Source organism: Triturus cristatus, chromosome 2_1 (assembly GCF_964204655.1).
Source record: "Triturus cristatus chromosome 2_1, aTriCri1.1, whole genome shotgun sequence".
Lineage (NCBI taxonomy): Eukaryota > Metazoa > Chordata > Amphibia > Caudata > Salamandridae > Triturus > Triturus cristatus.
Window position 1 is genome coordinate 264,007,002 of NC_140581.1, and position 12,736 is coordinate 264,019,737.

The following is a 12,736-nucleotide window of genomic DNA, read 5'->3' on the forward strand; positions in this document are numbered from 1 at the left end:
ATGATGAGTGAGTACATGTATGAGTGACTGTATAGGACTGTTGGTGAATGAGTGGATGTGTATGTGGATCTTAGAATTACTGAAGAGGTTGTTGTAACTGGTATTGGTATGTCCATTGTTTTGAAATTTTTAGTCTCTATTTTTGAATGTGTGTATCAAAGCTTATATTAAGGTGAGAGGAGGTCTGCCACTCTATCACAAGGATGATGTCATCAGTGATGTCATCAGTGATGTCATTTGAGATGTCATCAGTGATGTCATGAGTGATGTCACTGACCATGTCATGAGTGATGTAATATGTGACGTCATCAGCAGTGCATTGCGGGCGCGCGAGTTATAGTTAGCTGAACTAACTATAACGGGGCAATTTCATTGGTTTTTTACGAGTAAAATGTCCAGCTAACTATAACATGTGTGAAACCTATGGTTTTTTCACTGAATTTCTAAGGTTTTTTAAATGCTAATTCCTAACTATAACGTGTGTGAAACCTATGGTTTTTTCAGTGAATATATATATAGATAGATAGATATATATATACATATATATCAACGAATGCTCGCTCTACGCCTCCATGCCACTCCGCTGGAACAAAGCGAGAAAGGACCCAGATAGGTGCTTGATTAGTTTATTTTACAAGCAACACTCCACCATGACGCGTTTCGGCAGCTCCTCTGCCTTGATCACATGACAGCGCTTACACGGAAGGAATTCATTTTTAAAGTGCAATTGCAAGGTCACATGGTACAATGAACATGGAAAACAGATTATAAAATTACAACAATGTGTAATTTGGAGGAAAGACATCAGGCTTTACAATTCTATCACTGAGTGCCTGTCATTTTAAAATGACCTATTTGTCATGTCAGCTATTGATATAATATTTCAATGCTCCATACCTGTAGAGTCTCTTCAACAGTTAAATAATGGCTTAAATGCCTGAGACCTACGTGTTTTCCTTTTTTGTTAACGTAAATTGTTTTGCATAGGTCCTTTGTGATAAAAAGTAAATATACCCGTGTATCCAATAAATGTTAAAAAAAGATTTAAGAACAAGTAAGAGAACCGGTGTTTAAAAATTCATTAAAGTGACAGTGCATAAAAAGTGTATAAGAGAAGTGTATGAAGGGACTGGTTGTTAATATGTAACCTCCCAGTGTATGTAATTATAATAATAACAAGGATATTTTCTAGTGTCACAGACTGTAATTGTCTGAGCTATATATTCTGATTATAGATATCGCAGACTGAAGTTACGTATATATTGTGTGCTCAATTGTCATATCAACTTTTATCTCATGAACAGACTATATATGTAATATAGGGGATTAGATAGCTGCCGGTCGTTCCTAGCCCTAACAAACATTCATAAGTACATGTATAGAATATATTAAATACATAAATATATAAATAAATATAAATAAATAAATTCTTAAAACACACATATATTTTGTTTGTAAAGACCTCCATTAACAAAGTAGGTAAAATACCAACATTGTGACATATCATTGTTGTCTGTGCAAAAAATAAAATAAATCAGTTAAAAAGGCCTTATATATATTTGTATATATATATATATCCCCTTCCACGCGGGGGTAATTCCCCCGCGGTGCGGGGGGGCGGCGGCGGCGCTGTGCTCGTGACGAGCCCAGCTCATCATGAGGCACAGTGGAGCTGTGCTCATGACGAGCTGAGCTCATCACGACCCCGCCCACTGATTGATTCTCCTGCACAGGCAGGGAATCAACAGCGTGTTGGCGGGTCGCGATGGGTATGACGAGCCCAGCTCGTCATGAGCACAGCTCCACTTTGCCTCATGACGAGCTGGGCTTGTCATGAGCACCGAAGCGGATATAGTTAATTTCTGGAACCTCCTGAGGCTCAGCCGGGAGTAGTCAGACCGATCTTAACTCTATTATTTTAACTATCGGTGGAAACTTTGTTTTTAAAAGACTTTACTCACTTTCTCTGCTATTTCGCTGCAGTGTGCAGGTTCCTCTTCGCACAGCATAACGAGCGCTGCTCAGGGCGAAATTGACGATCTTCGTTGACCGCCATTCCCCACGCCCTCACTGGGACACACCCACCCCGAGGCCACGCCCCCTGCAAGGCGTTGATAAAAGACGCGCCTGCTTGGTTCGAGTTTAGTTAATTTCTGGAACCTCCTGAGGCTCAGCCGGGAGTAGTCAGACCGATCTAAACTCTATTATTTTAACTATCGGTGGAAACTTTGTTTTTAAAAGACTTTACTCACTTTCTCTGCTATTTCGCTGCAGTGTGCAGGTTCCTCTTCGCACAGCATAACGAGCGCTGCTCAGGGCGAAATTGACGATCTTCGTTGACCGCCATTCCCCACGCCCTCACTGGGACACACCCACCCCGAGGCCACGCCCTCTCCCTCTGTCTCATTTCCATAAATATGTGCCTGAGCCGGAAGCGCAGCGGATGAGCGCAGCGGGCACGCCGATTGCGCGCCGAAGGCGCGCTTAAGGCAAGCTCGTCTGCGCTCGTCCGCGATCAGGACGCGACCGGGGCCGGTCTCCCTCCCCGACTCACTAGCCATACTACCATAATATACTCCCGGACTGAACTGATGTCTGCGAGACCCCCCCTATGTGGGACCTGCCCGCTTCTTACCTCAGACGCTCGGAGTGAGGTTTGTTCCTGCTCTGTCTGTAATTTTTCCCTTTCTGCTTTAGACCATACCATTAACACTATACACTCATGGAATCCTTCTTCCACCCATGGAGCTCAGTCCTCCCTGACCCTCAGAGCTGCGCTGATCAATTGTCGATCATTGAGCAAACATGCCATTGACATCTGGCAGTCCCTCCGTGATAACAACTGGGACCTACTCTTTTTAACCGAAACATGGCTGAACGACACTACAAATCCTGCAATCACTCTAGCCTTACCTGAGGGTTATAACATTATCTGTGCCAATAGACCTAATGGCACACCGGGAGGTGGTATCGCTTTAATTCACAAATCCAAATGGGCGGTTACCCTCCCTCCATTTAATCAAATCGATTGTATAGAAGGCATGCCTTTCATTGTTCTACTCTCCCCTTCCTCCTCTTGTTCAGGAATTCTCATCTACTGCCCCCCACATTCCAATTCCTCAAACTTACCGGCCTTAGCCGACTATGTTATTCAGCTTAGCACACGATATGCTAATTTTACTGCTTTAGGAGACTTCAATATCCATGTTGATAACGACTCATGCCCGCTCAGTAATCTCTTCATTTCCACGCTTGCAGCATGCAACCTAATCCAATTAATATCCCTACCCACACATAAAGCGGGTCATACTCTGGATCTGATCTGCTCCAACCTACCATCTATCCGGGTGACCCCCCCTATGCCGGTCATTTGGTCGGACCATTTCCTTATCCCTTTTCAGATCGACATCTTTTGTCACATTAGACCCGTTATCACTCCCAAATCATCTGGTCGAAACTGGAGTCGCATTACCCCGGAAACGCTCCTGGAATATTTAAAAAATACTCAACCCTGCTCGTCACTTGATCCAGACCTCCAAATTGATCACCTGGACACATGGGTCAGGCAGGCCCTAGATGCTTTAGCCCCACTTAAACCCATTAAAACTTACAGGGCTGCACCTTCCGCACCCTGGTACTCTGACAAGCTCAGGCAGAAAAAGGCCTCCTGTAAATTTCTTGAACGCCTCTGGAGACAGAACTATACCATGGATAGTAAAATCTCGTACAAATTGGCCCTTAAAGAATACCGGAGACTGATTGTAGAACACAAACGACACTTTCTGGAATCCAAAATTATGCTCGCCAGTAATGGCGCTAGGGAGATTTTCAACATAGTTCGATCCTTCACAGACCCTAACGCGCTGACCCGCACCCAGCCTGCTTCACAGTCTTTATGTGATAAACTTTCCCAATTTTTTGAGGATAAAATAGAAATCATCTATTCCTCCTTCCCTACCCTTAATACAGCAGGACGGGAAGAAAAACCCACTACTCTCACACCTCTATTGTCCACCCTAACCGAGTTTGCTGCCATCTCAGAAGCCGAATCCATGGCAGAGCTACTTAAATGTAAATCAGGCTCACCTAATGACCCCTGGCCAGCCAAGCAATACAAAAAACTCGCACCTCTACTTAACCCTTACTTGAACCACATCTGGAACAGTTCCCTTAGACTGGGTTGTTTTCCTGCTAAATGGAAACATGCCTCTCTGGTCCCTATCCTCAAGAAGTCCAATTTGGATCCAGACCAACCTAGCAACTACCGACCCATTTCCCTTCTGCCTGCACCAGCAAAGATTCTGGAAAAGCTGGTGCACTCTCAGCTGGCGAACTACATTGAATCCAATGGACTTCTCCACGACTCTCAGCACGGCTTCAGGTCGGGCCACAGCACGGAGTCGGCCCTTATTGAAATGGCGGACTCGGTGAGGTGGACGCTTGACCAGGGGTCGAGGGCGGTGTTAGTGCTGTTGGATTTATCAGCAGCATTTGACACCGTCTCTCACAAGATCTTGCTGAAAAGGCTTGAGGATCTGGGTGTGGGAGGCACTGTGTTGAGATGGCTCTCATCTTTTCTTTCGGGCCGTACACAGCAGGTTTTTACCCCTCCCTACACCTCCCTTGCCAGACCACTTAAATGGGGAGTCCCTCAGGGCTCCTCCCTGAGTCCGCTCCTTTTTAATGTTTATTTCACCCCTTTGGCCAAGCTAATCGCTCAGACCGGGATTACATCCACCTCCTATGCTGACGATATCCAGCTTCTTTTTACTTTTGACACCCCCTCTGTCTCTGCCTTTGATCCGTTGAAATCATGCCTTAGGGACATCTCTAGTTGGATGGACGCCAACTCCCTCCGACTTAATGCAGGAAAAACGGAGGTCTTGTTCTTCAATTCACCATCCCCTTTGGATTCCAGTCTGTGGTGGCCAGATGACCTGAGCCAAGCACCCATCCCAAAAGACTCGGTGAAAAACCTAGGGGTACGATGGGATAACCATCTTAGCTTCAGCAATCAGGTACAAACAGTTGCAGCTTCCTGTTTCTCTAAAATCAGGACCATTAAACGCCTTATCAACTACCTACCCGCGGACTGCCGTAAGACTGTGATCCAGGCATTGATAATCTCCCATCTTGATTATGCCAATGCCTTTTATCTTGGCATCACAGCAGGCCTATGTCATAAACTTCAGACAGTCCAAAACGCCGCCGCTCGACTTGTGGAGAGAATCCCTGCTAGACACCATAGCTCTCCACTTCTACGCAAACTGCACTGGTTACCCATTGCTAAAAGAAGTATCTTTAAAGCCATGACGCTCGCTTTTCGAGCCTCAAAAGGCACCGGATCAGCTCATCTGAAAAACATCCTGCGACCATATGCCCACTCTAGGGCATTGCGTTCCAACTCTCTATTTTTTCTCGACACCCCGCGATTCAAACGAGTTCGTACAGGTGGAAAAACCTTTGAGGTCTGTGCCTCTCAGAGCTGGAATAAGCTCCCGCTAGCTTTACGCACCTGCCAATCAGAATTAGTTTTTCGTAAATCTCTGAAGACCTTCCTTTTCTCTTCCTAGATAGGTCCCCTGCCCTTTCTTCTTTTTCCAGAAGTTCTCAGCGCCGGGATGCCCCATTGGGGCAGCTGTGCGCTTTATAAAATACACAAATAAATAATAAAATAAATATATTATATACTGGCGGTCGCCAGTAGATAGTTATAGTTAGGACCCATTTTCCATAGGAAATCCACAACATTCTATTGGGAATATCTTTGGCGCCAATTGACGAATCTTCTCGAAATTCTCCAAACATTTGGCCAGCTCCACTCTGCTCCTACCCTGAAAGTTTTGCGGTGATCCGTGAAGCGGGGGCCGAGAAAAAAGGGGGGTCCCAAAAAGCGTTTTCCCCACGCAATTTCTCATGGGATCTGTTGTCGCAGCTACAGCCCGAACCGCTGAACGGAATGACACCAAATTTGGCAAAGAGGTAGTCCTCAGTTTGTACTCGTGCCTTTTGCATATTTGGTGTGAATCTGTTCAGTAGTTCCTGAGAAAATGAGGGTAAAAAGGTTAGTGATATCTATGGCCGCGGAGGATCCGCGGACCGTACCCACACCGTAAGCGCACCATCCCCGAACGAAGCACGCACCCTCCCGATCGCGCGCTGAATGCTAATTGGCTGTCGAGCGTCTCTCTACATTCGAAACCAGGAACTGTTGGCGGCCATTTTCTGCCTCGGTAGAAGTGAGGCTGAAGATGGAAGGGGAATAAGTGTGTAAAAGATATAAAGGGGGCAGAGTGGAAATACTCTGACCCTCTAGATCTGCTTAGGGGGTCCCAGAAGGACCCCCTGTGGCCCCTCTTTTAAAAAAAAAATTAGCGGCGAAATGCGCGCACGGTGCGCGCATCCTATCACGTTGGATGCACGGATTCTCTCGCGGTGGGTGCGCGGATCCACGGCAACGTTTTTTGAAAAATGACAAGAAATCATTGGTTGTATAACAACTTTCTACACTGAAAGGTAGGGTGTATATGTTTGTTTTTTAAAGGTATGATTGTTATTGGTTAACAAAAACAGATTGTAAGGAACATTATATATGATAAGCTGATATGTTGAAAAGTCAAGCACACTTCCTGTCTTGTGTAGGAACATTGTGTGCTGAACTTGTGACCTGTGAGCTCAGTGCAGTGTTCCATGACCTGTTTCTATGGTAACAGGCAGAAGGCAGATTGGGGGAAGGGTTGAAATGTATTTCAGTTGGAAAGGGTTGAAATGTTTAACCAATAGAAATGTGTGTTTGCTTTTGAGTTTATGTGCGAAGGATTGTGATTTGATGTTTACATGTCTATGTGTGGAAAACGAAAGGGAAACTTTTCCATTCTTTGCTGTTGCTGAGAGGTGCACAGTGCAGAGATTCTGTAAAAGAAAATATGGTGAGTGATTGATATACTCCTTAATCTACAAAAGAACTTGAAAGATGAGTTATTTAATTGTGAGGGGATGTATGTAGACTATTTTGATTTTAATCAGACTAATGTATTTTTCCTGCTAAAGTGTAGGGAGTACTTTTTTTCTCTACAATGTGTGTGCATGTAGAAACCATTCTGTGATAGGCATTTGTGTTTTTCATGTGTTTGTAGACAGATAACTGTGCAGTTTTTATATTTTGGTAGAATTAGAAACCAGTCATTGTTTATGAATTTGTGAAATGAGTTATGTTATGTTTCTATACTAAAATGTAGTACTACTTATAGATGTGTTTTGATATAGTGCAAGGGATAGTGTTGTCTAGAATCACACTGTGAGTCGTTGTGCATTTGGGAACCACTGTGAAAGAAGCGTTTGGTAACATCGTGAATTTGCTGACAGAAAACTGTTTTAAAACTTGTCATGTTGTCAAGTTTTAGTAGCATTAGAAGCCAGTCTTTGGTTATGTGTTGATTAAATGAGTCAGGCATTGACACTAAAGTGCAGTCGTGAAATATGTAGATTGTGTGCAGTTCCCTTATCACTTCCAGTGTAGTGAATGAGTTTTGGTAAACTCCTAGGAATACTGGTGCTTGTCTAGAATCACACTGTGAGTCTGTGTGCATTGGAGAACCACTGTGAGAGAAGCGTTTGGTAACATCGTGTATTTGCTGAGAGAAAACTGTTTTAAAACCTGCCATGTTGTCAAGTTTTAGTAGCATTAGAAGACAGTCTTTGCTTATGCTTTGATTAAATGAGTCAGGCTTTGACACAAAAGTGCAGTCCTGAAATATGAAGATTTTGTGCAGTTCGCTTACCACTTCCACAGTAGTGAATCATTTTTGGTAAACTCCTAGGTATAGTGGTTGTTGTCTAGAATTACACTGTGAGTCTGTGTGCATTTGAGAACCACTGTGAGAGAAGCATTTGGTAACATCGGGTATTTGCTGACAGATAACTAATTTAAAACCACTCATGTTGTCATGATTTAGTAGCATTAGAAGCTAGTCTTTGCTTATGCATTGATAAAATGAGTCAGGGTTTGACACTAAGGTGCAGTACCATGTACTATTCTGTTCACTGTGGCAGAACTGAAAATTTAAAAGTTTTACCTAAGCACTGTCCTAGAAGTAGTCTGATTATTTAGTCAGTTTCTAAGTACCAAATAGATTGCTTCAAATAAAAGTGTTCTGACATACTATACACTTGTCTTTTACACCTTCAATTCCCTAGTCAGTATCCATACACTTCCAGGAAACATCCTGTCACTTCCTTTGCAGTCCTCTAGAGACCCATTCAACAGCATGTACTAATCCATTGACTGTGCAAAACTCAAACATTTATAAATTCACCTAGACACTCTCTTTCCAGTACTCTAATGATTCAGTCACTGCCTAAGTATTCATGCACTGAGCCAGGTCTTAGCACATGGACTATGTCAAACCCATATCCACTATACATGCAGTCCTCTAACCAACTACACACTTGTCTTTCACACCTTCAATTCCCCAGTCCGTATCCGTTCACTTCCAGCAAAAACCCTGTCACTGCCGTTGCACTCCTCTAGTGACCCATTCAGCATCATGTACTAATCCATTCACAGCGCCAAACCCTAATAAATTCACCCAGACACTCTCCTTGCAGTACTCTAATCATTCAGTCAGTACCCAAGTACTCATCCAGTGACCCAGGCCTTAGTATATGGACTGCTTCAAACCCTTATCCTCTATGTATGCAGTCCTCTAACCACCTACACAATTGTCTTTCACACCTTCAATTCCCTAGTCAGTATCCATACACTTCCAGGAAATACCCTGTCACTCTCTTTGCAGTCCTCTAGTGACCCATTCAGCACCATGTACCAATCCATTCACTGTGCTAAAACCCAAACACTTATAAATTCACCAAGATACTATCTTTGCAGTACTCTAATCATTCAGTCAGTGCCTAAGTATTCATACACTGAGCCAGGTCTTAGCACATGGACTGCTTCAAACCCCTATGCACTAGGCATGCAGTCTTCTAACCACCTAGACACTTGTCTTTCACACTTTCAATTTCCTAGTCAGTATCCATACAGTCCAGCACTTGTCACTGCCTTTGCACTCCTCTAGTGACCCATTCAGTACCAAGTACTAATCTATTCCCTGTGCGAAAAGCCTAGCACTTATAAATTCACCTAGGCACTCTCCTTGCTGTACAATAATCATTCAGTCAGTACCCAAGTAGTCATGCAGTGAGCCAGGCCTTAGCACATGGACTGCTTTAAATGCCTATGCAGTATGGATGCAGTCCTCTAATCACCTACACAGTTGTGTTTCACACCTTCTATTCCCTAGTTAGTATTCATACTCTTCTAGCAAACACCCTGTGAGTCACCCAGTGTGTCTCCTTATAGTACTGTAATAATTTAGTCAGTTAGCATGTAGTCTTTTAGTGAGGTAGGCTTTAGGGCATGAACTGCTTCAAAGTAGTATGCACTATGCATGTAGTGTTTTAATGATCGTCACACTTGTGGTTCAGGGCTATAGTTTCATAGTCAGTTTTTATATAAAATGTGTTTGTACAGTAATGGAATAGTATAAATTTGAAAGTTATTAATATACATTTATTTGTGATTCTTTTTTACAGACACAGAACAGGAGTGTTTCTCATCTGTTTGCACTCTTCTCGTGCAAGATTGTTTGGATGAAGGGTCCTTAGGTTTTTCATCATACTTGCTGTGCCGCACGAGTATTTTTTGTTAGGATCTCCTCGTAACAGAACTCTTTGGCAAATCTTGCGAGTGACGAAGGTGGCATTGGTCTTTGTTTGCTCCTTGGAAAAAGTAAAAAATGTCCTCACCACTGAAGAAAAACGTTGTTGGTGTGGTGCCTTCTGCAAAACATTTTCTTCAGATTCGGTAAATATTTTAAAGCGGCAACATTTACAGTTTTTGTAAGTTGAACTTATAAAATTTTGTTAGCTGTATGCATTTTATATATCTGTGATTTGTTCCTTGTGGTACTTTGTTGAGAATACCATGTTGTTTTTTTTTTAACAATCTTTCTTATTTTCCAGCTCTGTCATCGACATCCATTGTCCCCAGAGTAGTGTTCCGCCTTGTTGTTTTTTATTATTGTTGTTACATTTTGTTTATTAGTTTATTGTTCATATATATGTTAATAAAAAAATAAAGTTTGAAAATAGTTTTTCGTTTATATATTTATTATTATAAAAAATAAAGTTTGAAAACAAAATTAATAAAGTTTTTGGTTGTTCTCTTAACTGCTGTGTGACTCTTTCTTGTTCTTATTACTGTTATTTGATGGAGTCCACCATGGTGTTAAATTTTGGGGCACTTATCGCTGGAATACTGCTGATATATGCAGTTTGCACCAACTTCTGAATAGTGTGTTAGATTTATCTCAAGTTTACTTCCGTTAAAGTGCTGATAATGAAATGGAGAGTAGCCTTTCCCGTGCAAAAAGACACGAGGTGCACCTTTCCGATTTATTCTAAATACTAAAATCCTGTATTGAATTGCACTGAGGTATTGGCTGCACTTACAGTGTACACACAAAATCTATTAAGAAATCTCATTGTATTTATATTGATTGGGAATAGTGCGTCAGGTGCTGGATCTTGATGAGATACACTGCTCAGTTCGTATATTGTTCTGCACACGAAAAAAATCACATCACAACTTTCACACCAATTGCGGCTGAGCTGCTGGCTGAGCTTCTGGAGGGTTCTCTCTTGCAGCTCGAGTACACTCCCGAGCATAAGCCACAGGATGTACTCCACTAAAGTGCCTTAACATAGAGTAGATACTAAAAGAGTATTTTTTTTTAGGATCTCCTCTTGATAAGACCACTCCACAAATAGTGCAGGTGACTTTAGGAGCATTCACCTTCTTCTGGCCCTCTGGAAAAGTAAAATATTTCCAAACAAATAAGTCTTTTTGTTTCCTCTGTCTTGGTGGCACAAAGCTCTCCTCCTCACTCCCAGAAGATGACTGCTGCTCTGCCATTTTCAAGTACTGGAGTACTGGAAAAGCTGCTCAGCTCCTTCTCCCAGGAAATCAGAAGAAATAATGAGGGGAGTGGGTGTGGTGTTGGAAGATTCTGGAACTGAAACTACTATGAACCAATGAAAAGTGTTATTTCGTAATCACATGACTTGCCGTGCGCGCACCGTGCACGCACGGAGCACGCACGCATGCGCGTACGGAGCACGCGCGCATGCGCGTACGGAGCACGCGCATGACACGCGTGCATGCGCGTAAGGAGCATGCGCGCATGCGCACATGCGCGTACGGAGCATGCGCGCACGGTGCATGCACGACGTACGCATGCGCACACGGAGCACGTACGCATGCGCACACGGAGCACGTATTCGTGCGCGCACGGTGCGCGCACCGTCAAAAACCCTACAAATTTTTTTTTTTTTAAATTAAACTGTTTATAAGTTTATAGAAGATATTAGGTATGCTGTTCAACTTTATCCAAATTAAAAAAAAAAGAGCTGAGCCATTCCATATTACAGGATACAGTCAATCTATACATAGGTAGCTTATTGTAAAATGAATATTTAAAAAATATAATAATACATTCATAAATTAGCATTTAAAAAGCCTTTGAAATTTCCTCAAAAAACCATAGGTTTCACACACGTTATAGTTAGAAATTAGCATTTAAAATTTAAAAAACCTTGCAAATTCACTTAAAAAAAACATAGGTTTCACACACGTTATAGTTAGGAATTAGCATTTAAAAAACCTTGCAAATGCACAGAAAAAAACATAGGTTTCCCACACGTTATAGTTAGGAATTAGCATTTAAAAAACCTTGCAAATTTACTGAAACAACCATAGGTTTCACACACGTTATAGTTAGGAATTAGCATTTAAAAAACCTTGCAAATTCACTGAAAAAACCATAGGTTTCACACATGTTATAGTTAGCTGGACATTTCACTCGTACAAAACCATTGAAATTCCCCCGTTATAGTTAGTTAAGCTAACTATAACTCTCGTGACCGCAATCCACTGCTGATGACGTCACATATTACATCACCCATGACATGCTCAGTGACATCACTCATGACATCACTGATGACATCTCAAATGACATCACTGATGACATCACTGATGACATCATCCTTGTGTAAGAGTGTCAGACCTCCTCTTATCCTAATATAAACTTAGATACACACATTGAAAAATACAATCTGAAGTTTTGAAAAATATAGAGATACCAATAGCAGGTAGAACAACCTATTCAGTAATTCCAAATCTACATACGCATCCACTCATTCATCAACACTTCTATATAGTCACTCATACATGTACTCAGTCATCGTATGTACTCATACACCTATACATCCTGTTACACACCTACACTCATACATAGAGTTACTCACACACATAGTCACACATGCAAATAAACATCCATTTACTTGCATATACAGCTATACACACACCACTACACTTACTTCTACAGAAACGAACACATACTTACTCTATAAAACAATCACTTATAGAAACACATACTTATTTATACAGGAACTCTTCCAATCTCTCTCTCTCATATGTCCTCACTTATATACATCAATACTCACATATACTAGTTTAAAACATATGGACTTACTCATAAAGACACTATTGAGACAGTCATTCACTCTCTTACTCACCCATACACACACTCATCCACCCATACTGTCCTGCTCACATACTGTCTTCAAAATACATACAAACAGTGAGTCACTCATTCATGCTTCTATACGCTAAGTA